Genomic DNA, 22621 nt, shown 5'->3' with positions numbered 1-22621 from the left:
GAGCCACCCAAGTGGCCCTTTGCTGTTGAGTTTTGAGAGTTCTTTATGTATTCTAGCATGTTATCTGATCATGTTTTTAATCCACTCTGCCAATCTCTCTTAATTGATGAACTTAGATAATTTACATTTAAGGTCATTATAGATATATTACAGTTTAAGTCTGCCATGTTAATGTTTTTTGCATGTCTTCTCCTTCTTATTTCTTTCGCTTACTTTCCTGTGGGTTATTCGAACATGTTTTAGGATTCCAACTTGATTTATTTATAGTGATTTGAGTATATCTCTTTGTATAGATTTCTTAGTGGTTGCTCTAGGTAACAAGCAGATACACGTAACTCATCTGTCAGTATCAGCATTTACTAATTTGAATGAAGTATAGACACCTTACTTCTTTCACCCTTCCCCCTTTTTATTTTTTATTATTTATTTAATTTATTTGAGAGAGAGCAAGCACAAAGAGAAAGAGAAGCAGACTCACTGAGCAGAGAGCCCAATGTAGGGCTTGATCCCAGGACCCTGAGATCACGACCTGAGCTGAAGGCAGACGCTTAACCAACTGAGCCATCCAGGTGCCTCCCCTTTCCCACTTTTTAAATATAATTATCTTAAATCTTTTTTTTACATTTTATTTATTTATTTGAGAGAGAGAGAGAGTATGAGTGGGAGGAAGGGCAGAGAGAGAGAGAGGGACAAGCAGACTCCCCATGGAACAGGGAGCCTGATGCGGGGCTTGATCCTAGAACCCCAGGATCATGACCTGAGCTGAAGGCAGTCGCTTAACCAACTGAGCCACCCAGGTGCCCCTTAAATCTTTTTTTTTTTAAAGATCTTATTTATTTACTCGATAGAGAGAGAGAGATCACAAGTAGGCAGAGAGGCAGGTAGAGAGAGAGGGGGAAGCAGGTTCCCTGCCGAGCAGAGAGCCCGATGTGGGGCTAGATCCCAGGACCCTGAGATCATGACCTGAGCCAAAGGCAGAGGCTTAACCCACTGAGCCTCCCAGGTGCTCCAAATTAATGTTTTCTTTTTTTAAGATTTTATTTATTTATTTATTTACTTACTTACTTATTTATTTATCAGGGAGAGAGAGCACACAGGCAGGCAGAGTGGCAGGCAGAGGCAGAGAGAGAAGCAGGTTCCCCGCTGAGCAGGGAGCCCAATGTGGGACTCAATCCCAGGACCCTGGGATCATGACCTGAGTTGAAGGCAGCAGCTTAACCGACTGAGCCACCCAGGCAACCCTATATCTTTTTTTTTTAAGATTTTATTTATTTATTTGACAGAGAGACAGCGAGAGAGGGAACAAAAGCAGGCCAGTGGGAGAAGCAGGCTCCCCGTGGGGCAGAGAGCCTGACGTGGGGCTTGATTCCAGAACCCTGGGATCATGGCAGACGTTGAAGGACTGAGCCACCCAGGTGCCCCTTAAATCTTCTCTCTACTTACACTGAGCACCATATCAGATATTAGCTACAAGAAATTCACCACAAACACAATGACATAATTAGATTGAAAGTAAAAGGATGGAAAAAGATATGCCATGCAAACATTAACTTTTTAAAAAAGTAGTGGCTGTATTAATATCAGATTAATAAAACCTTAGTAAAAACAAAGAGGGATATTGCATAATGATGAAAGGATCAATATACTATCTTAAATATGCAAATACCAAACAAAAGAGCCTCAAAGTACATAAAACAAAAACTGATGCCCACCAGTCAGAATGGCTAGTATCAAAACCACAAGAAATAACTAGTGTTGTCATATATTACTGGTGGGAATGTGAATTAGTGCAGCTGCTATGGAGGACAGTATGGAGGTTTCTTTAACAATTAGAAAACAGGGGCGGGGCGCCTGGGTGGCTCAGTGGGTTGAGCCTCTGCCTTCGGCTCAGGTCACGGTCTCAGGGTCCTGGGATCGAGCCCCGCATCGGGCTCTCTGCTCAGCGGGGAGCCTGCTTCTCCTTCTCTCTCTGCTTGCCTCTCTGCCTCCTTGTGGTCTCTCTCTCTGTCAAATAAATGAATAAAATTAAAAAAAAAATAGAAAACAGGGGCGCCTGGGTGGCTCAGTCGTTAAGCATCTGCTTTCAGCTCAGGTCATGATCCCAGGGTCCTGGGACCGAGCCCCACATGGGGCTCCCTGCTCCACAGGGAGCCTGCTTCTCCCCGCTTCTCCTACTGGCCCTGCTTGTGTTCCCTCTCTTGCGGTGACTCTCTCTCTCTGTCAAATAAACAAAAATCTGTAAAAAATTAAAAATTAAAAACAGAAATACCATACGATCCAGTAATTCACTACTGGGTATTTATCCAAAGAAAACAAAAGCACTAATTCAAAAAGATACATGCACCCCTATGTTCACTGCAGCATTATTGTCAATAGCCAAGATATGGAAGCAACCCAAGTGTCAGTCCATAGATGAATGGATAAAGCAGATGTGATATACATACACAAAATGAAATATTACTCAGCCATAAAAAAGAATGAAATCTTGCCATTCACAACAAGATGGATAGGCCCAAAGGGTGTTAGGTTATGTGAACTATGTCAGACAGAGAAAATCAAATACCATATGATTTCATTTATATGTGGGATCTAAAAAACAAAACAAAAGAAACAACAACAACAAACAAAAAAGGACTCATAAATACAAAGAAGAAACTGGTGGTTGCCAGAGAGGAAGAAGGGCTGGGGAGATGATTGAAAGGTGAAGGGGATTAAGAACTACAAACTTCCAGTTATAAAATAAATAAGTCATAATGTTGAAAAGAACAGCATAGACAATATAGTCAATAATACTGTGATAACATTGTATGCGGACAGACGGTAGCTACATTTTTTGTGCTGAGCCCTGCATAATGTATAGAATTGTCAAATCGCTATGTGGTACACCAGAAAGTAATGTAACATTGTATGTCAACTGCACTTCAACAGTAATTTAAAAATCAATGGAGCTGAAAGGAGAAATAAACAAACACACTGTTATACTGAGGACTTCAGCACCCGCTCTTATCAACTGATAAAACTACTAGACAAAAACTCAGCAAGCATATGGAAGCTGTGACCCGCCCAACACCTGTAGAATGCACATTCTTTCCAAGTGCCCCGAGAAGACAGAGCGCTTACTCACGCTGCCTCCTTCTACTGCAGGTGCAGTGGAAACTCATCTCCTCCCCCAGCAGGAAATTTGCCCCCAGCAAAATTAGGGCCCAGACAGGCACCACCCCCTTATCTCTGTGTGGGATTGTGAGCTCACCTGCCTGCTGGGTCCTGTGGACACCGGACATGAAGGGAATATGGAATCCAGCTTAGAGCCCTCTCTCATCTGTTCAGGTGGCTGGGGGTGGAGACTCAGTTCACTTCCTCCTGCTGAGGGGTGGGGTGGAGCAGGAGCACCATGTTCCCCTGATGAAATGATGAAATCTGGCTGTTGTGGGGGGAGCAGTGCTGTGGATTTTCCATTGTGTTCGGCCTTGCAGGGCTGGTATTGTCTAAAAACTTTTCTGTTGTCAGTCCACCTGTTTTCCGGGACCTATGGCTAAGGGGAACAGGCTTTCCTTGTAGCCTTTCATTTTGTTATATCTCTTCGGTGCCTGTCGGGAGTTGGGAATTGGAGGCTTCTGGAGCCCCTGTCCAGGATCCACAGGTAGCAATTGGAAGCTGAGGAAATTCACTGTTGTGTCCCTAGGAGTCCTGGAGTCCCTAGGAAGTTTGTCTTCTTTCCACCTTTTGGAGTCTTCCTATGTTTATTGTTAATTACAGGGGTTTTTAGTTGTAAGAGGGAGGGCTTGGGAGGAATGGGGCTACTCCAACTTGGTGGGAACTAGAAGTCCTATTATTATTTATTTTGGTGCTTACATGGTCCAGATTTGACCCAGTGAGGCCCTCTTCGATCTGCCTCCCACATCATTCTGATATGTCCCCATCATTCCTGAGCATTCCCTTTCTTTTTTTTTTTTGTTTTGTTTTGTTTTGTTTTGTTTTTTTTTTTAAAAGATTTTATTTATTTATTTGACAGAGAGATCACAAGTAGGCAGAGAGGCAGGCAGAGAGAGAGGAGGAAGCAGGCTTCCTGCTGAGCAGAGAGCCCGATGCGGGGCTCGATCCCAGGACTCCTGGATCATGACCCGAGCGGAAGGCAGCGGCTTAACCCACTGAGCCACCCAGGCGCCCCTGAGCATTCCCTTTCTGGTGCAAGATGCTGCAAGCTTATCTTACACTTCCCTTGCTCAGCCCTAGAATAAGCGATTTCTCCAAAGGGCCCTGTATCCTTTTGTGGAGAGCAGCATTTAGAAACCACTAACGAGGTTAGCAGATATCCCCTTCATCCCTCTGGGGCTCCAACACATTTTTTCCAGATATAAGGTGTGCGAAGGCCAAGGTTAAATGTAAATACTCCTCTTGCAGCCCCTGAGCGCCGCCCCCCCAACCGGCTCTCCAACTCCATTCGCCCTGGCATTGGTCGCTAAGGAGGTATGGCTTTGATTCTGGGGGTGAGCTTGCGTTTGGCCAACCCCAGACATACCTGGAGGGTTCTGGAAAGATCTAAGGGTTGAACGAATGAATGCCTTAGTTTGCTCGGGGGCGGGGTTAGGTTACGCGATGGGCAAGGAGGCTGCTTCATCCAGAGATTGGTGCTTTTCTGTTTCGCCCGGTGGGGAGCTGGCATTCTGACCTGGAAGAGCCAGGCACCCCTCCTCCCCGCCGTGGGGTGTTTCCCTCCCTGGAGCCTTGTCGCCGCCCCCTCCAGCATACCCCCCCCCCGCCCCGCCTCTCCGGCCTCCTTGGGCACCTCGGGCGGGCTGTTCACGTCCCACCCAGCCTCTCCTTTCTAGGTTTCTAGGTCTCCCCCAGCCCTGCGCGATCCCCGCCCCCACCCCACCTTTGTGTCGTTCATTGGTGCGGGCGGCGCCGCCTCGGGGACAGGCTGCTCTGCCCGCTGCCCGGGAGGCACATCTGACGCACTTGTGCCCTTGGCGACAGGGGCAGCGCTTGGCTTGTCGGGGGCTGCAGGGAGCTGCGCGGACGGAGAGTTAACCCTTATCCCCTAGGTAATATGCAAGACAGTATTGATTGCTTCCTGAGCACCAGCCACCTTGGACGCAGCGGATACAATTTTAAAACCTCACAAAGTCTGGGACACCTGGGTGGCTCAGTTGGTTAAGTGGCTGCCTTTGGCTCAGGTCATGGGATCGAGTCCCACATTGGGCTCCTTCTCTGCCTGCCACTCTGCATGTGCTCTCTCTCTCTCTCTCTGACAAATAAATAAATAAAATCTAAAAAAAAAAAAAGAGTACCCTCTGGAGCTTCATTTTTTAAAAAAAACTCACAAAGTCTCATATATTTACCCTTCTTTTCTTTTTTTTTTAAAGCTTTATTGAGGTATAATCGATATACAAAATATTGCACATATTCAACCTACACACCTTGATGAGTTTGGGCGTGTGCTATAGGACCTGATGCCATTGTTTTCAAGCAAAATGCTAAACATATCCATCGTCTCCCAGAATTCCCTTGTGTTCTTTTGTGTGTGTGTCCGTGTGTTTTTCTTTGGGTGATAAGACTATTCAACGTGAAATCCTGCCTCTTAATATATTTTAAAGTGCCCAATACCTTTTTGTTAACTAGAGATGGCCTATATAGTTACCTATATGGAGATACTATGTTGCACCACTGATCTCTAGAACTTATTCCTCTTTGCATAACTGAAATTTTATAGCCATTAGGCAACACCTGCCCATTTCTTCCTCCTCCTCACCATCCGCTCGCAGCTCCTGACCACCACCATTCTACTCTCTGCTTCTATGAGCTTAACTATTTTAGGTTACTCATATACGTGTAGTCACACAGCCCTTGTCTTTCTGTGACCTGCTTATTTTACTTAGCGTAATGTCCTCTAGGTTCATCATGTGGTTGCAAATGGCAGGATGTTCTTCTTTCCAAAGGCTGAATGATATTCCATTGTATGTATGTATTACATTTTTGTATTCTTTTTTTTTTTTTAGATTTTATTTATTTATTTGACAGTGAGAGAGCATACACAAGCAGGGGGAGCAGCAAAAAGAGAGAGAGAGGGAGAAGCAGGCCCCCCCGCTGAGCAGGGAGCCCGATTCAGGACTGGATCCCAAGCCCCTGGGATTGTGACCTGAGTGGAAGGCAGATGCTTAACCGACTGAGCCACCCAGGCGCCCCCAAACTACCCGCTTAGACCACATTTTCCTTACGCACTCATCTGTCCGTGGATATTTAGGTTGTATCCCTAAGTTGGCTATTGTGAATAACGTGAACACAGGAGTGCAGAAATCTCTTGAAGATCCTGGTTTCCATTCTTTTGGATAAATACCCAGAAGTGAAGTTGCTGGATCATATGGTAGTTGTATTTTTTTATTTTTTTGAGGAGCCTCCGTACTGTTTTCCAGAGCGGCTACAACAATTTACATTCCCACCAACAGTGCACAAGGGGTCAACTTCTCCACATCCTCACTGATACTTGTTATTTTTTTTATAATAGTCATCCTGACAGGTGTGAATTGATATCTTATTATGGTTTTGATTTGCATTTCCGTGATGATGAACGATGTTGAGCATCTTTTCATGCACCTGTTGGTCATTTCTATGTCTTTAGACGGATATCTGTTCAAGTCCTGCCCATTTTTACATTGGGTTATTTGGGAGTTTTTGCTATTGAATTGTAGGAAATTCTTTTTTTGAAAAAAATTTTTATAGATTTTGTTTATTTATTTGAGAGAGAACGAGGACAAGACACACACACACACACACACACACACACGAGGACGAGTGTGGGGCGGGGGCAGTGAGGGTGAGGGACAAAGGGAGGGAAAAGCAGACTCCTTGATGAACTCTATCGCAGGGCCCTGAGATCACGATCTGAGCCAAAGGCACGTGCTTAACCTACTGAGCCACCCAGTTGCCCCCCACTTTTAAAAATTTTTTTGGATATTAACCCCTTATCAGATAGATAGTTTGCAAATATTTTCTGCCATTCCATAGGTTGCCTTTTCACTCTGTTGATTGTTTCTCTTGTGCAGAAGCTTTTTAGTCTAATGGAGTCCCCCTTGTCTACTTTTGCTTTTGTTGCCTGTGCTTTTGGTGTCAAATCTAGGAAATCCTTGCCGACACCAGTGTCAAGGAGCCTCTCCCCTATGTCTTCTTTGAGGAATTTTACAGTTTTACATCTTCCGTGTAAGTCTTTAATCCATTTTGAGTTCATTTTCATGGATGGGGTAAGATAGAGGCCTAATTGCATTCTTTTGCATGTGGCATTTATTTCAAAATGAAGGGAATGGCTCAAGGATTTGGCCAAAGTCCCACAGATCCTGGCAAAGCCTGGATCGAGAGAGGGTGCCCCAAAGATGCAGCAACTGGTTCTCCTGGACCAGATAGGGAGAGAATAGGAGAGGACGGAAAGGAGCAAAACAGAGGCTGGGGTTACCCAGTCCTCTTTGCTCTCTCAGTGAGGTCAGTGTGGCTCCACATTCTCCATCTCTGGGCCTTCCTGAGCAGCCCATGACAAAGACCCTGAGGAATCTGGGGCCAGTTCTGGGGGTTTACAAGGAGCTTACTCCGTTGGAGATTCCCATACCCCTTCCTGGATATCTGCCTGGGGAGCACATTCCACAGAACAGACTTAACTCACATAGTTGCTGCTTTTCTGCATTTTTTTTTACATTTTTGCAAAATATGTATGAAACCTTGCACTTGGGGCACCTGGGTGGCTCAGTCGGCTAAGCATCTGCCTTCAGCTCAGGTTATGATACTGGAGTCCTGGGATGGAGCCCTGCATCTGGCTCATCAGGGAATCTTCTTCTCCTTCTCCCTCTACCCCCCACACGTGTGTGTGCGCACGTGTGTGTGCGAGAGTGCGCATGTGTGCATGTCTCTTTATCTGGCTCACTCTCTCTCAAATAAATAAATAAATAATGTTTTTTAAAACATTTTAAAGATTTTATTTATTTATTTTTATATGACAGAGAGAGAGAGAGAGAGATCACAAGTAGGCAGAGAGGCAGGCAGAGAGAGAGAGGGGGAAGCAGGCTCCCCGCCAAGCAGAGAGCCCGATTCAGGGCTCGATCCCAGGACCCTGAGATCATGACCTGAGCCAAAGGTAGATGCTTAACCCACTGAGCCACCCAGGCAGCCCTAAATAATGTTTTTTAAAAATCCCTGAACTTAGAGTACTTGTGCAAGTATTTAAACTTTATTTAAATGATGTCAGTGCATGGATTCTTATTCCTCTCAACATACTTCCTGGAGATTATGCCTTACCTGGTTTTAGCACAAATAACACCCCACAGGTTGTATTATTCATTTTCTAACAGTATTATTGATTTATTAAGAGATTTGTTTATTTATTTTAGAGAGGTAGAGAGCATGAGTGGGAGGGGCAGGGAGAGATGGTGAGAAGCAGACTCCATGTGGAGCTCGGAACCCAAGAGATCATGACCTGAGCTAAAACCAAGAGTCAGACTCTCAACCTCCTGTGCCATTTAGGGGCCCCAGTATGTATTAATTTTTTTAAAGATTTTATTTATTTATTTGAGAAAGAGAGAGAGAGATAGAAAGCATTGGTAGGAGGGGCAGAGGGAGAGGAAGAAGCAATCTCCAGGCAGAGGTTTTGACAAAATCCAACACCCATTCTTGATTAAAAAACAAAACAACACTCTTAGAAAACCTGGAATAAAGGTTAACTTTGCCAACTTGCTAAAAATAAGATCTACAAAAAAAAAAACAAAACTATAACTAACATCATACTTAATAGTGAGAGACTATCAGGAACAACACAAGGATGTCAACTGTCACCACTCTTATTCAATACAGTAATGAAAATTCTTGCCAGTGCAATGAGGCAAGAAAAAAGGACAAAAGGCATAGAAATTGAAAAGGAAGGAAATAAAACTGACCCTACTTGCAGGTAACATGATGGTCCAGATAGAAAATCCCTAAGACCCTACACAACAACTTCTAGAAGAAGGGGCGCCTGGGTGGCTCAGTAGATTAAATGTTTGCTTTCAGCTCAGGTCATGATCCCTGATCCTATGGAAGGGATCACATGGAAGTCTCGAGTGAAATGGAATCAGGGTCCTGGGATGGAGCCTCACATGGGACACTCAGCAGGGACCCTGCTTTCTCTCTCCCTCGGTCCCTCACCCCTACTCATGCTTGCTCCTGCTCTCTCAAATAAATAAATAAAATCTTTAAAAAAGAGAAATTCTTTTTTACCCTAAGTTTATAAAGTTATTCCCTTACCATCTCTAATTTTTAGAGTTTTGGGTTTCACATTTATGTTTCAATCCCTCTACGACTGATTTGCATGTTGGATTGCATATGGATACCGGATTGTCCCAGCTGGTAATTAAGATATCCATTCTTTCCCCACTGATCTGCTGTCTGGCTCTGTCATAAGTCAAATGGCTCTAATCAGTTCTGTTTCTGGGCACTGTTCTTTATTTGGGATGTTTGTGTTTCCTTTCAACACTATCACACTGCCTTGGTTACTACAGTGTTTACAATCTTGAAATCTGTTGGGCAATTTCCCCATTTCATTCTTCTTTTTAAGAGTGTCTGAGGCCATTACACTTCCATGTAAATTTTAAAGTCTGCTTGTCAAGGTCCTCAGGAAACTTTTTTCCTTTTCACGTTGTTAAATTCAAGTTTGTTAACATATAGCGTCATGTTAGTTTCAGGGGTAGAAGTCAGTGGTTCATCACTTACCTACAACGCTCAGTGCTCATCACAACAAGTGCCCTCCTTAATCCCCATCACCTGTTTAATCCATCCCCCCACCTACCTTCTCTCCAGCAGCCCTCAGTGTGTTCTCTATCGTTAAGAGTCTGTTTCCGGCTTTGCCTCTCTTTTTTCCTCCTCTGTATTCATCTATTTTGTTTCTTAAATTCCACATGTGAGTGAAATCATATGGTGTTTCTCTTTCTCTGACTGATTCATTTCACTTAGCATAACACTCTAGCTCCATCCACATTATCGCAAATGACAAGAGTTCATTCTTTTTGATGGCTGCATAATATTCCATCAAAGATACACACTTCTTCTTTATCTGTTCATCATTTTATTTACCCGATGGATGCACAAATTATGGAAAGAGTCCAAAATGTCCTCAGGCAAACTTTTGAAGCTTTTGCCTGAAAGTGCATTGAATACGAGATTAATTTGGGAACTCTCAACATCTTATTGACGTCAAGTCTCCCTGTGGATAAATGTAGTATGACTCTTCATTTCTTTCAGTCTCCTTTTCTGTCTTGCCATAAAATGTCATAATTTGGCCATCAAAGTTGACTCTGCAGACCGTTGCATGAATCAAGATCCAGACTCTGCTCAGCTGTCCGACTGTGGGAAAGTTGCTTAACCTCAGTGCTATGGCGCCCTCATCTGCAAATTGGGGATAACATTACTTATGCCATAGGACTGCATTAAGGATTAGATGCGTATATAAAGTACTTGCTATCGTGCAGGGCACGCAGTAATCGCTGTAATTATTTTTACAATTCTTACTATATTTATTTATAGGTTTTTATATTTGGGGCTGCTATTGAAGATGCTATGTATTTTTTTGTTTTTTATTTTATTTTTAAAAGAGTTGATTTATTTATTTGACACAGAGAGAAAGAGAGAGCAAACACAAGCAAGGGGAGTGGTAGAGGGAGAGGGAAAAGCAGGCTTCTCACCCAGCAGGGAGCCCGACGTGGGGCTCAATCCCAGGACCCTGGGATCATGACCTGAGCCAAAAGCAGACGCTTAACTGACTGAGCCACCTGGGTGCCCTGCTATATATATTTTTAATAGACTTTATTTTTTTAGTGAAGTTTTAGGTTCACAGTAAAACTGAGGAGAAAGCACAGAAAATTCCCATATAACCCTCTGCCCCCCTCCCCCCACACACAGCCTCTCTCCCTATCAACATGCCCCCACTGGAGAGGTACGTGCTCCAATCAGTAAACCTACACGGACACATCGTTATCATCCCAAGTCCATAGTTTATATTAGGGTTCACTCTTGGCCTTGTATATTCTATGGGTTTCGAGAAATGTATAATGACATATATCCACCACTGAATGGAAAAACTGCCTTTCAGAGCACCTGGACCATTTTGCATTCCCACCAGCAACGTATGAAAGTTCTAGTTGTTGCACATGTCTGCCAGCATTTGGTATGTCGTTCTGAATTTTCACCATTCTGATAGGTGTGCAGTGGTATCCCGTCGCCTTCATTTGTAATTCTCCCAGGACGTGTGATGTGGCGGCATCTTTTCATATCCTGATTCGCCACCCATGTCTTCACAGCTGAGATGTCTGTTCGGATCTCTTGCTCATGTTTTAATCGGGACGTTCATTTTCTTATTGTTGAGATTATATACTTTGGACAGCAGTCCTTTATCAGATAGATAGTTTTTTTTAAAGATTGTATTTATTTATTTGACAGACAGAGATCACAAGTAGGCAGAGAGGTAGGCAGAGAGGAAGGGAAGGAGGCCCCCTGCTGAGCAAAGAGCCTGACGTGGGGCTTGATCCCAGGACCCCGGGATCATGACCTGAGCCGAAGGCAGAGGCTTTAAGCCACTGACCCAGCCAGGGGCCCCAGATAGATGGTTTTTGCAAATATTTTCTCCCAGTCTGTTGGGGAAGGTCATGGAAGAGACGCAACTGCCGGTCAACCCATCTGTGGGCTCTGCTTACCTTTCCCTCTCCCAGAGGCTGCTCCAGGGACACAGGCTTGAGATAGTGATGTTGTGTTGAGACCCCCTGCAATAGCATATGTGAGTGAACCTACTTAAGGCCTCTGCATAAATTTTTAAGATTTGGGGGGCGGGGTGGGATGCCTGAGTGGTTCAGTCGATTGAGCGTCCTGGGATGGAACTCCTGATCGGGCTCCCTGATTGGCAGAAGTCTGCTTCTCCCTCTCCCTCTGCCCCTCCTCAAAACTTTTGTTCTCTCTCTCTCTCCCTCTCTCTCAAATAAATAAATAAATAAATAAAATCTTTAAAAAAAAAAAAAAGATTTGGCAGGTGAGTGCAGGGATTCATTCATTTGTGGCCACCCAAGACAAGCCTGATCCATAAGCTGCTTTTGCTTATTAAACCTGTCACCTGCCAGTCTGGAGGGGCCTGCCTCTTTCTTCCATCTTTCCCTGCCCTCCCCTTTTGGGAGCCAGTTTCCAATCACACCTGGGAACCTCCCAAGTTGCTTATAAACCAACAGTTGGTGAGCCATCCAGGAAACCAAAGAAATGGGCCTTGGGAATGAGGCATCCCCAGAGGGGAAATACTGAATTGGCCATTGACCTCTACGTGGGGGAGGCGGGGGCCATATGTCAGACGCTGTGGACCGCCGCCTGAGCACAAGGTCACCCCGAAAATGCCGACTGATTTAAGGGGGTTGTTTGAGGAACTGCGCAGAGCACACAGCAGCAAAGAAGGGAAATGCATGGTTGCCACAGTGGGCTGGGCTCTCCTGTGGGCAGTCGGGCTGGCCACCGATGCCCAGCTAAAGGCGGAAGCTCAGGTTAGAAAGTTAGAAGAGCTGAGGTTAGAGAAGGACCCATGGTTGTGCACTGCTCTACCAGCTTCGGGGCTGGCACAGCAGGTCGGGGAAAAGAATCATGAATCAGAGGTCTTTTTCTTTTTTTAAGTAATCTCTGCACTCAACATGAAGCTCGAACTCACCACCCTAAGATCAAAAGTCACACGCTCCACCCACGGAGCCAGCCAGGCGCCCCAACTTAGAGGTCTTATTGCGTGATTTTTGGCAAAGCTAGGAGAGCCTAACATTGGCTCAGATTACGATCTGGGTACTTGGGACAAAGCCTGGTGAGGATGTTAAGAGGTGGAATCTCTGAGAAAGTTTGGAAAGAGAAGAGGAGGATGTCGTGGTGATTGATGCTGAAATGCATGAACTGCCCCACGCCTTCTGACCCTCGTACTAAGGAACATTTTAAATAGGAATTACCCCAACACTCCTAGGAGAAACCTTGCGTTCTTTCTCTGTCCCAGGAAGTTGTAAATCGCATGTCTTTGAAACATAAACACCCCAGGAGACAACAAAAACATTGACCAGAGACCAGAGAAAAACAAACGGGGAAGTTTTTTTTTTTTTTTTTTAATAGTGACTGTTGCAGGAATTCCCTTGCTCCAAATCCAGCCCACAGCCTCCATAAGATCACAAATATCAATAAAAAGCTCTAGCCCTGTGAGTGTGTACCTGATTCATTGGTTTTGGGGTGAAAGCTGAATGGGTAGAAAGTTGTAGAAGGTCTACGGAAAAGGAATACAGAGAAAGGAATTTTATGGGTAGTCTAGCTAAGAGGTTGGAATGGACTTACGTAGGAGTTGGAATGAACTTATGCAAATTAAAAAGAAAAAATAAGAGCGTTTTAATATCAAAAGTACACTGTTGCCAGATTAGAATTTTATTTTCTCTCGGTTAAGAAGACCGTTTTCTTAGATTATTGGCCTCTTCTTAATAAGAAATTGTAGGGGCACCTGGGTGGCTTAGTCAGTTAAGCATCCGACTCTTGATTTCGGCTCAGGTCGTGGTCTCAAGGTCATAGAATAGAGCCCCATATCAGGCTCTGTGCTCAGCATGGAGTTTGCTTGAAATACTTTTCCTCTGCACCCCCGCCCCCGCTCACATGCTCTCTCTCTAAAATAGTATAGATAAATAAAATCATTAAAAAAGGAAACCATAAACAATGGTTTTTCTTTACTTTTACTGTAATCTGCCTGAAAAACAAAGATTGTTTTGTTTTTATCTGGTCTTTGACTACTTAAAAAACCGAGTTGTCTCTATTCAAAGAGCTAATTTTTTTATGACTATGCAGCTTTTTGTATATGCTACATTTCATGGGAAGCCTGTCAAAAAAGGATGCTGAAAGATGTATTTGTATGAAATTCCTAAGATCAGATATGTCCTGGTATAATGTTATCAGTCATAATTTTGAAATGTATGTCACAGAAATACCCAAATTCTTTTGTCAATTGCATTATCATGGACTCTCACCAGATCTTGGATCATGGCCATGTTAATTCTCTTGTCACTTACAGATAGTTATTGTTTTACTCTGAGGCTTTGGCAGAAAGCATTTTTGCAAAAGTGCTTCATCTTGGGGCACCTGGGTGGCTCAGTCGTTAAGCATCCGCCTTAGGCTCAGGTCGTGATCCCAGGGTCCTGGGATGGAGCCCCGCATCGGGCTCCCTGCTCAGCAGGAAGTCTGCTTCTCCCTCTCCCACTTCCCCTGCTTGTGTACCTTCTCTCCCTGTGTCTCTCTCTGTCAAATAAATAATAATCTTTAAAAAAAAAAACAGTGCTTCATCTTTAAAGAGATTCATGGAAAAGACTTTGACAAGTTTCTGATAACTAGGCTCAATGTGCCTTCATGTGGGAAGGAGACTAATGAACCTTCCAAGTCTTTCCCCAAGGTCACCCGCACAACCCACAGTATGTCATGAGATGGTAGCCCGAGACTTGTCCTTGTTCTTCTTCCCCACATCTGTAATATGGGTCCATTATGTTGATGATATAATGTTAACATGTGAAGATTTGCTTCTGCCACAGGACACACTGAAGGCTTTGCTGGAGCATCTGTGAGGGAGAGGGTAGGAGCTGAACCCACAGAAAATTCAAGGCACAGACACTGCTGTAAGGTTTTGGGTGTCTAGTTAAGTTAAGGTCTAGTTAAGTCTCATGTTGTTAAGTCTAGTTAAAACTCACGCTGTTCCCAAAGCTATGATTAATAAGATCCAGGTCTCTGTAGGGATCTGGGGGTCTGGGAAGATTTTCATTCCCCACCTGGCAGGGTACCTCCATCCTTTATGCTTCCTGGTAAAGAAAGAGCACACATGGGACTGGGGATCAGTGGTAAGCTGCCTTTGAGAAGGGAAAAATACCAGGGAAAGAGATTAAAGCTCTGGGCATCTCCCAAGCAGGGCGACCATTTGAATTACATGCGTCTGTGACTTGAGAGGGTTTGGGTCAGGCACTATGGTGCAGAATACCCCTAGGATTTTGATCCCAGCTCTGGAAGGGGGCAGAAATGCCACATACCCCACGGAGCAGCAACTCCTAGCAGGGACAACCCCCTCACATGGCAGTCAGTGCAGCAGACAAAGGGCTGGGCTTGGAGCAATTTGTCTGGCGATCACTCTTGACCTCTGCCCATTAACTCTTTGCCCTGATAGTTGGACTGTTCTAAAGGGATTAATTCTATGGCTTGGACAGTGGAAAACCAAGGGGTAAATAATCATAAATAAGCCCCTGTGGGGTCAGGGTGTATGTGAAAAGATATCTGAATTTGCCTACAGGAGCCTGAAACAGCCCTCCCTTTTTCATGGCTCAGCTCATAAGGCACTGACACCCCACCGGCAATGAGAAAGCTGGGACCCTAAGTGCGGGGATGAACCTTAGCTACTGAGTTTTCAGTGGTTACGGCAGATCGGGTGCATATAAAGAGTGGCCACCACAGGGCCGGAGTAGGATGACACATTGCCAAGGGCACCAGACTGCCCTTGAAGTATGGTGATTTGGTTAAACCAGTGAGAGATTAGCGAATGATTATATTGCCCCGCCCCCGCGCCCCAAGTAAGGGTTCTAAATATGCCTTGGTTTGTTGTGGACAATTCATCTGGCCCAACCCACGTTTTCCCCTATTGCCAGGCAAACCAGACTACGGCCATTAGGAGATCTAAAAAACAAAAAACAAAAAACAAAAAACTATGTAAAGATACCATCATTGTGGGGCACCTGGGTAGCTCAGTCATTAAGCGGCTGCCTTCAGCTCAGGTTATAATCCCAGTGTCCTGTGATCGAGCCCCAAATTAGGCTCCCTCTCCAGCTCCCCCGTGCTCATGTTCCCTCTCTTGCTATCTCTCCCTGTCAAATAAATAAATAGAATCTTTTAAAAAAAAGATTAAAATGGACTAAACAGTGATTGGGAGTCCTGTTTCAAAGGTCATGACGTACAAGACTGGGCATAGAACATGACCTTGAGAGGCACCTAGGTGGCCCAGTCAGTTAAGTGTCCGACTCTTGGTTTCGGCTCAGGTCATGATCTCAGGGTCATCAGATGAAACCCTACATTGGGCTCTGCACTAGGCATGGAGTCTGCTTAAGATTCTCTCTCTCTCCCCCTTTCCCTCTGCCCCTCCCCCTTCATGCACACCTGCTGTCTCTCTCTTTCTCTAAAAAAAAAAAAAAGAAGAAGAAGAAGAAGAACGTGACACTAAGCAGAGGTTCCATCTCTCCTGCAACCAACAAACAAACAGCAGGGTTGGTAAAAAGGAAGGATGAAATATTAAAACAACAGATTAAATTATTAATAGGTAAAACCACCTTGGTCAGGTGGATTAAAGTACTGACCCAGGCTTTAATACATTTGGATGACCAACCAGTAGGACCTATTGTCCCACATGCCAGACTGGGGACCCCTGTCGAAACACCCAACACCTTAAAGTTTTGGGAGTATTGGAGGACAACCATTACCTCGACTCTCACCGTGGATCAACGTGCTGTGCTGCTGAGAACACTAAGTCCCATCAAAGCTGGGAAAGGCATTATCTACTGGGATTTACAATGGGACATCCCACCAGGATGGGTGAGTTACTCTGCACCCTTGTATGGGGGGGAAACTACTCAATCTCCCCGGGGATCCCATTGTCTTGCTGAAAGCCAGAACCATTGGAATGGATTGTACCTGAAATGGAGAACGCACCATTGAATGAGGGGAGAAGATGGAGACCCTGGTCTGACTTATCCCATCCCCAGTCCATCTCCTCACACCGGATAGTGCTGCCTTCCCCCGCCAACATGTATGGTGTGCTCAACCTGGTCAAATTCCTAAAGTTGCCCATCTCCCTCTCCTCAAGGCCAAATGGACACATCCTGTTTTCCATGGGTCCATTTGGCCACCTTCTTTGTCCCCACCATTGGAATGGCCGATATTACAGCACACCTAGAAACCTTCACCCAGCAAGCCTTAAAAGATAGCCAACAAAGCCTGAACACTTGAAATGTGTCCGGTGAAAAAAACTGTCCTCCAAAACAGGAGGGCCTTAGGCATTATTACTGCCTTGTAAGGAGGCACCTGTGCCATTATCCCAACAGAATGTTGTGTGTTCAACCTGATGAGTCTGCTAATGTGTCATCTTTAATAAATCGCAGGAGGCCACGAGTAAACGCCTTGAGTGATCCAATCCCCAGTCTAGGGAACTTAATAAATCAGTGGTTCAGATCATGGAGCTCTCATGGAAAAAGTTGTCACTGATTCTGGTATCAGTCTTTTTTAAAAGATTTTTATTTGTTTATCTGAGAAAGAGAGGGAGAGAGAACATGAGCAGGGGGAGTGGCAGAGGGAGAAGTAGGCTCTCCGCTGGGCAGGGAGCCCGACGTGGAGCCCGACGTGGAGCTCGACGTGGGGCTCGATCCCAGGACTCTGGAATCATAACCTGGGCCCAAGGCAGATGCTTAACTGACTGAGCCACACAGGGGCACCTGGAATCATCGTCTTAATCAGTGTTCTCTCTTACATTTACTTACATTGTTGTGTGGCATCTGCCTCTAATGCAGCCAGAGAGATTGTAAGAGCCTGCTGTGGTGGGTGGAGTGTTGGGGAAGGTCATGGACAAGACATGATCGCTGACTGACTCATGAGCTGGACCTGGGCACTCAGAGGCTCCTCACCACCTCCCCTGTCCTTGGAACATGGGTTCTGCTTGCTTTACCCTCTTCCAGAGGCTGGTCCAAGGGCAGAGCCTTGAGATAGTGATGGGGTGTTGTGAACTCCTACATGGTATATGTGATTGAACCCAGTGAAAGCCTCTATCTACATAAACTTTTCGGATTTAGCAGGTGGGTATAGGGATCCACTTGTCTTGCTGCTGCCCAAGACAAGCCTCATATATGAGCTCCCTTTGCTTATTAAACCTGCCACCTGGGGCACCTGGGCGGCTCAGTCTGCTAAGCATCTGCCTTTGGCGCAGGTTATGATCTCAGGGTCCTGGGATTGAGCTGCCGGTCTGGCTCCCTACTCAGAGGGAAGTCTGCTTCCCCTTCTCCTCCCTCTGCCCACCCCCGCCTCCCTGTTTGGGGCCAGTTTCAGAGTCTACCTGGAAAGCTCCCCAGGAGCTTATAAACCAAAACAGCCTGTGGCTTATCATCTCATTCTCTTGAGATGTTATTTTTCAGTTATGTTTTCTAAATGTTTATTTCTAGTGTACAGAAATGCGATGGATTTTGGTATATCTAGCCAATATTACATCAAATTTGCTGTCTATCACTAATTCCTCTTATTACTATTTCTTATTCTTCTGATCATTATTATTTTTATTATTTCTCGTTCTTTCTCTGTAGTCTTGGAATAGACAACCGTATCTGCTGATAATGACAATACTTTTTCTTTTTTCTTTGTTCTTCCACACACATCAAAAAAAATATTTTAGTAATCTCTACACTCAACAGGGTTCTTGAATGCATGACCCCGAGATCACGAGTTGTGTGCTTAACCAACTATGTCAGCCACACGTCCAGTTCTCACACATATTATATCCCCCTTTTTTCTTCCTGCCCAGTTAAGACCTCCAGTAGAATACTGGATAGAAGCAGGTGGTAACGGTTGCCCACATGTTTGCCAATTTCTTCTTCGTCATTTTTCCTTTCATCTCCAACCTATCTTGTGGTATTACTCTCACTCTTCTTCACCACTTAGAAGGTAGTTTAGTTATAGTCTGTTGGTAATAAACTTGCTTTCTAAAGTGTCCTTATTTTGCTTGCATTTTTAGTTAGGTAAGCACCCTTTAAAAATAACATCTTTATTGAGGTAGACTTGGCATATAATAAATTGCACATATTTTAGGTATTTAATTCAATAAGTTTGAGGTGTACATTAGTGAAACCATCACCACGGTCAAGAGAGTGAACATACCAGCATTCACAAGAGTTTCCTCTTGCCCCTTATTTATTTATTAATTTAAAGATTTTTATTTTTAAGTAATCTATACTCCCAACACGGGACTCGAACTCACAACCCCGAAATCAAAAGTTGCGCGCTCGGGGCACCTGGGTGACTCAGTCCATTAAGCCTCTGCTTTCAGCTCAAGTCATGATCCCAGGGACCTGGGACAAAGCCCGAAGTCAACTCCCTGCTCAGCAGGGAGTGCCCCTCTCCCCCAACCTCTCCCCTGGGCTCATACTTTCTCTCTCTCAAATAAATAAATAAAGTCTTAAAAAAAAAAGAGTTGTGTGCTCTACTGACTGAACCAGCCAGGTGCCTCTTGCCCCTTTTTAATTACTCCCTTCTGCTCCTCCCTGTCCCCACAACCACCACCCCTAACCGGACAGCCACTAATCTGATTTCTGCTACCATAGATTAGTTTGCGTTTTCTAGAATTTTATATACACGGAATCCTACAATATGTATCCTTTCTTGTGTACCTTCTTTCATTGAGATCCATCAATGCCATTGTGTGTACCAATATCCATTCTTTGTATTGCTGAGTACTATTCAGCGCATGGCTATTCCACAATTTGTTTTTTCATTCATCTGTTGATGGGCGTTTGGTTCATTTCCAGGTTTTGTCTGTTACAAAGTCTCATGGAGTGTAGAGACTACTTAAATAAATAAACTTTAAAAAAGAAACCTTTTACAAATAACTCATATTTGAAAGTCACCAAAGTCAATAACCTAGAAGCGTATTTTTAGTTTTTTGTTCATTTTAATAAACCATTTTTTGAAGATTTTATTTATTTATTTGACAGAAAGAGAAAGAGAGCACAATTCAGGGGAGGAGCAGAAAGAGAGGGAGAAGTAGCTTCCCTGCTGAGCCCGGACGCTGACACAGGGTTTTATCCCAGGACCCTGGGATCATGACCTGAGGCCAAGGCAGATGCTTAAGCCACTGAGCCACTCAGGCGCCCCATGTGAGCATTTTTGAAGTTAGGTATGGTAGAGGAAACAGAGTGACTCTCAAGGCTCTGGGGGCACTGAGCTCTTGATTTTTCATACATTTCTCAGTACCTTATTCAAAACTTCATTCATCAAATAATTATTGGAAAGCTGCTCTGTATCAGGCACTGTTCTAGGGAGTTAAATACATAGCAGCAAGCAAGTCAGACACAGTCTGTTTTCTCATGCATCCAACATTCCCATGGAAGGTAGCTTTCCTTGGAATTTTTTATAAATTCATACTAATCTTTATACCTGTGGGCTCCTGAGCCTTCTGTTTTTGACCTTTCATTTTTTTTCTCTACATGCTTTCCTTAGGCAATCCCGTCCTTGCTCATTGTTTTAAACTTCAGCCTACATGCATCTCACTACCAAGTATAATTTCCAGCTCTGATCTCACTCCTGCTTGACTTATGGGAATGTCCCATAGATCTTTCAAGCCCGAGAGATCTAGAATGATCTTGTCACCTTACAGCCTGACCCCCCTCTACTCCCTTCCCCATCCTCCTCTGATACTAACACACCAATCACTCTGAAATGGAAGTATTCCAAATCTGGAAGCTGAATTCTTCTTCCTTCACATTTCAAAAACCAGCAAGACCTGTGGCTCTTACATCCACAGGTGAATTGTGTTCCAGTCCCTCCTTCTTTGTCTGTCCCTCCATGGCTCTAGTTCAAGTCCGAGGCTGCTAATCTATCTCTCCTCTTGTTATGGGCTGAATTGTGTCCCTGGAAAATTCAGATGTTGAAGCCCTAACCCCCAGTACCTCAAAATGTGACAGTATTTGGAGATAGATAGGGTCTTTACAGAGATAATCACGTTTCTTTTTCCTTTTTTTCAAGTTTATTTATTTATTTTTTTAAATAATCTCTACACCCAACATGGGGATTGAACCCAGAGATCAAGAGTCTCATGTTCTTCTGACTAAGCCAGCCAGGAGCCCCTAAGGTTAATCAAGATTAAATGAGGTCAGTAGGGGGCACCTGACTGGCTCGGTAGGTTAAGCGGCTGCCTTGGGCTCAGGTCATGATGCCAGGGTCCTGGGACCAAGCCCCAAGTCAGACTCCGTGCTCAGTGGGGAGGCTGGTTCTCCCTCTCCCTCTGTCCCTCACCCTGCTCGCGTTCTATCTCTCTCTCAAGTAAATAAATAAAATCTTTAACAAATACATAAGGTCATTAGGGTGGACTCTAATCCAATATGATGTCTTTATAAAAAGGGGCCATTTGGACACAGAGAAACACACATGGAAGAACCCCATGTGAAGATGAAGCCAGAGTTTGGGTGATGCTTACACAAACCAAGGAACACCAAAGATTGCCAGCAAGCCACCAGAAGTTGGGCAAGAGGCATGAATAGATCCTTCCTCACAACCTCAGAAGGCACCAACCCTGCTGACACCTTGATCTTGGACTTCCAGCCTCCAGAAGTGAGAAAACGCATTTCTGTCGCTAGGCAACCCAATGTGTGGTACACCGCTGCATTAACCCTAGCAAACTAATATGCCCTTCTATTTGGGGATCCCTCTCCTATTTATGCTCAACACTGCAGCTGAGGGAATCAGATCTCAAGACAGATATTCCCATATCGTTCTCCCACTAAAAGCCATCCAGTTTAGTTCTTCCTCCTCCCCCAAAAGTGGTCCAGGCTCCTTTAAGTAGAGCCCAACGCCATTCATATTCTGCCCCCTCCTAGCCCCAACTGCCTCATCTTTCAAGCCCTCCTGCCCTCCCACCTTAGCCCCCAGCTGGTGGGCCTTCCCTACCTAGTACTGCTTTGTGCCCCTGGGCCTCTATTCCTGCTGTTCTTTCTGTGAATTCTTCCATGTTTTCTTCTATTGATTCATTCTTTTTTTTTAAGATTTTATTTATCTATTTGACAGAGAGAGAGTGAGAGAGACCGCGTGCGTACAAGCAGGGGGAGCAGCAGGCAGAGGGAGAGGGAGAAGCAGGCTTTCCATAGAACAGGAGCATGAGGGACGCCTGGGTGGCTCAGTTGGTTAAGCAGCTGCCTTCGGCTCAGGTCATGATCCCAGCGTCCTGGGATCGAGTCCCGCATCGGGCTCCTTGTTCTGTGGGGAGCCTGCTTCTCCCTCTGCCTCTGCCTGCCACTCTGTCTGCCTGTGCTCCCGCTCTCTCTCTCTGACAAATAAATAAATAAAATCTTAAAAAAAACAAACAAAACAAAACAAAAAAGACTTGTGAAGTTATTAAAAAAAAAAAGAAAAAAAAAAAAGAACAGGAGCATGATGTGGGGCTCTATCTCAGGGTCCTGAGATCATGACCTGAGTTGTAGGCAGATGCTTCCCCCGCTGAGCCACCTAGGTGCCCTGGCTCATTCTTATTTTGTCTGTACCTGGCTCCAGTATTTTCTTTCCAGGGAATGTGCTCCCCTTCCCTGTGCCTGATGCAAACCTTTATCTTATTACAGTATTAAAATGATCTCATTAGGAGCCCTGTTCTCCCATGAAGCCTGTCGTCCAAAGGGTTCCGCATGTGTTAGCTTCATCTCTACACCAGACTGCCCCCCCACCTGTTTCTGGATAACACAAAACAGGAACTCATTAAAAGTTCATTTAACAGAACTTAAAAAAAAAACCACCAGTAGATGCCCCAAATTAAAATGCCAAAGGGCCTGAGCAAAGAAACGAGTATTGGACCATGAGA

Source organism: Enhydra lutris, unplaced genomic scaffold, assembly GCF_002288905.1.
Source record: "Enhydra lutris kenyoni isolate GAN:26980312 unplaced genomic scaffold, ASM228890v2 scaffoldscaffold23, whole genome shotgun sequence".
Lineage (NCBI taxonomy): Eukaryota > Metazoa > Chordata > Mammalia > Carnivora > Mustelidae > Enhydra > Enhydra lutris.
Note: the sequence above shows the minus strand (reverse complement) of the source record.